This window comes from Echinops telfairi, unplaced genomic scaffold, assembly GCF_000313985.2.
Source record: "Echinops telfairi isolate 266 unplaced genomic scaffold, ASM31398v2 ScPeMD7_7469;HRSCAF=8507_1, whole genome shotgun sequence".
NCBI lineage: Eukaryota > Metazoa > Chordata > Mammalia > Afrosoricida > Tenrecidae > Echinops > Echinops telfairi.
The window spans coordinates 77082533-77086562 of NW_022111373.1; positions in this window are offsets into that span (position 1 = coordinate 77082533).

Here is a 4030-nt window from a genome sequence, read left to right on the forward strand (position 1 = left end):
GCACACCATTAATTTTCAAAAAATTGGGACCCAAAGGAAAGCACGCACACAGACACAGGCACACAATTTTTGAAAACTATCTGGCATTCTACCGTCTAGCTAGAACTACGATGTTCATCCCGGCAGCTCTACCCTGACCTTTGGGGTCGCGGTGAGTTGGCATCAACTCAGTGGCAGTGAGTTTGGCTTTGGTTTGGTACCCTGGGTAAGACCATCATTGTGCCCCATCTTTGACTTCGTCACTTGCTTTTACTGCTTCAAACGCATCGCTACCATTCCTGTTATGAAACTTTCCTATAACATAGGGGCCTCGATGGGGGTTCCGTTTCGATGCTACCTGTTAGCAAGGGTGGGGCATTTTAAAGTTTCAGGATCATTAGAAATAGCCTGTGATTACTATCGTTGGGCCATTGGTTCTGCCCTAGAAGTGGAATGACTAGATCAAAGGACGACGTCATGGTCTTAAGACTTTCTTGGATGGCTGGCGTCCTAACCTGGTGGCTTCTCAGAAGCGTGTAATTGCATCTGTCGTTCCCTCCCACCATAAGCCCAGGAGCAGGCTCCCTTCCCACTCGCCCGCCCAGTCCTCTCCTTGGCAACAGTTCTGCAGTGAAGCGTTTAATGCTTCACCTGCCGTATCCATGGCCCCTGCTCCCCAGTTTGAAATCTGCCTTTTAACTTGGCCAATGGGCTGGAAACATTCAACGTGTTTGCCAAGCTTTGTTCCTTCCTTCCCTCTTATTCAGAAGTTTTTAGTAAAGTTCTTTTTAGTAATGTTCCCCCCCCCTGTTACGCTGTCCTAACATGAAATCACATGGCCGGTGTGGTTTATCTAAATTCATTTTCATTGTTGAGGTTTTGTTCGTTTTTTTAGTCTCCCCATGGTGCCCTTTTGCTATTCAATGCGCATCCCTCCAGAAGCTGTTTTGGCACATCGTGTGGAGAGACATGGGGGGATCGAATGGATTCTTTCCCAAGTTGACCACCATGGACTCAACAGTCCATTCTGAATAACTCATCCTTAGAAAATGGCAAAGCAGAGACTGTGTGATTTCTCTGTAGAAGTCTTGGCTACCTCTGGCCACGCTCATGGGTAATTCTTGGTCACTCATGTTTTTCCTTGCTCAGCCCGGAGGTAGGAGTGATCCACCTTGTTCTGTAATGTCAGCCACTGATTCAAGCCACAGTTCTGCCAGGCTTTGTAACCCGTGGCTCCTGCCACTTCTGCATCGACTCAACTTTGCTTGTTTTTGCGCAGAGTTGCCCCAACATGCTGCCTTTATCTATGGTGTCAGCACCTACATTCTCAAACCTCAGAGAAGTCAAGCAGCCCACCTTCGAGGCTGGTCAGCTTTCTCGTTGGGCAACAAACCCTGGGTCTCTAACACGTGCCGTGGCCACCTCTCACTCCACTGGAAACAGATGGGCTTGACGGGGATGCTGACGAAAGGTATTTTATTTTCGTGTTTTAAATAGCCTAGGTAGGGCTGAGTTGTTTAAAACCAAGTGGCAGGGATGAGTGGGGAGATTGTTTGGTTAGGAGCTGAAATGCTCCAGGTGGGTTTCCTCACTTCGCCATTTCAGAATGGTGTGGCCTTGAGGAAAGGGCTTCACTTCTACTCGATTTTGTGCCCTGGGCAGGAAAATGAGGATTAAAAATATCTATTCTATGAGCAAATTCTCTGTGAAAGATGAAATAGAACTGGCTAACCAATTTCTAGACAGATGTTCAACCTCAATGTTAGGGCAAGCTATGAAAAATGCAAAAAGAAAAAGAACAGAAAACCCCTGGGTGAAAGCAACTGTCTTTAAAGCATGGCTGCCCCATGCTGGTCAGGTGCGTACTGCCTCTGTGACTGTGGTTATGGCCCGGCCCTTTGGGGAAGCCATTTCCAATCAAGAAACTTGAAATATTCATTCCTCGGGGACCACTAGTTCCTTCTCTGGAAACGTACCCCAGAAAAATCACCCTCACGATAGAACACGATTCATACACAAAGGCATTCATTCATTCACCAGAGGGTGATGGATTGGGAAATATGCCTCTACAAGGGGGCGGGGATGAGCTCGCTGGAGTTGATCATGGCATAAGTCCCCTGGATTTCTGCCTAAATGACACTGGCAGGGTAATCTCAAACAAAACGGGCAAAGAAGCATCTTGGTTATTAGGAGTGATTAAGTAAATTATAGGGTGCAATCATACAAAAATGACAGTAAGGGGAACTTCAGATCCTGAGAAAATATTCGCGTTATGTTAAGTGGAGAGGAAATGTTTTGAGAATGATGAGGGCAATGAATGTACAAATGTGCTGTACACAATTGATGTCTGTATGGATTGTGATAAGAGTTGTATGATCCCCTAATAAAATGATTAAAAATAAATAAATAAATAAAAATAATTGAATCAGAATGCTGTCTTCCTAAGGACAACATGGACAGGACACAGGCTTAAAACCATAGTGGAATGGTTTCTTTGGATTCGGGGAGGTTTTTCCTCCTTCCTCCTACTTCTCTTTATTTTTTGCAACAAAGACATACATTTACACTCGGCTAAAAAGAAACTTCTTAAAGTGGATATTCGTTCTTTAAGCAAGAACATGTGATTGTGGAAATGATATCTTCCTCATCACCCAACAAGGTTGTCGTAAGGATCAAATAGGGTTGTCACCATGAATGAGCTTTGTAAACAATGAAGCATTTGACACGGGAAGGTATTATTGCCATGCCTGCACAATGGACGGGCTGCTGACGAAGTCAACTTAATCAAGATCCCGGAGTAAATGCCCTGGGAAAGCTTCTTACATGAAGAAAATGGTAGCATTTCAAATGGACTCTCCATTCACAGTGTGAATGGCCTCCTTCCCATTTGCTTTGTAAGCTGGGACGTTTAAGTCTTCAATTGCCTTTCAAAGTTGAAGTTGTTTAGAACTAAAGAGGACACTTTTGAAGAGAAGACAGCCTGAGTTTCAGCTCCTTGGTTTACTGTCTTCTTGTTTAAATAACTGTGGGGATTGCTTTTCTTGTCAACCCCTAGGATTCCTACACACACACACACACACACACACACACACACACACACACGCCCTCCCTCCGTCCCACACCCTCCACATCAAATCTCAGAGGATAATTCTCAGGGCTAAGGACGGTGGATTGCCCTTTATGCTCAGCTTCCAGAACACAATGGAATTCTAATGAATGCCTACTAGAGGCACTTCTGGTCTTTGCTACAGCTCTTGACTTGTCGTCTTGGAAGCCAGAGAGGGGACTGTTCCCCAACCTAGGAGCACTAGCAGGCTCCACTCCACTGTGTCTGATGCAGAGGGTGGAGATGGTGCACAGATTTCTGGCCACTATTTCCTGTCTACCAGCAGGATGCTGGGTGATCATTGCATTTCTCATGGTTTTGCTTGCTACCACCTGCTGACATTCTCCCTTGTACCCATAGTAGGAGTCCATAGGTGGCTCAGACAGTTGAGCACTTGACCACTAACCTAAAGTCTGGAGATTCGAACGCACCCAGACGTGCCTCAGAAAGGTCCCACCCTTCAAAACCCTAAGGAGTAGTTAACTCAACCGTGTAACACTGTGAGTTGTGTGTGTCAGAAGAGAGCCTGTGTACCAACTTCCTTTTTGTAGTTGTTTTCCTAAGTTCTTCTTTCCTAGTTTGTTGTTTCTCAAACTGGACTTTGTAAAGCCCCAAGAGTCAGAGGTCTCTTTGATGGGATCTATGACAAATCTTGGAATTTTCTTCAAAGATCATCCAAAATTATTATTTGAAATTTTAGAGGCACAGGCCTTTTGTTGTAATAATTCAAAAGTGAAAGACATTTTCTTGGAATAAGACTTTTGTATTGAGATTGCAACAAATGGGTGAGAGAGATTGGACGGCAGAGAACAATTCAGAGTGTACAGCAAAGGTGTCACAGGGGTGACCCACTTCCGTCTGGCCTCAGAGTCATTGATAGTATCTTCAAAGGTCCTCTTCCCACATACGTTCACATGCACAGGGGTTAGGACTTCAACATGAATT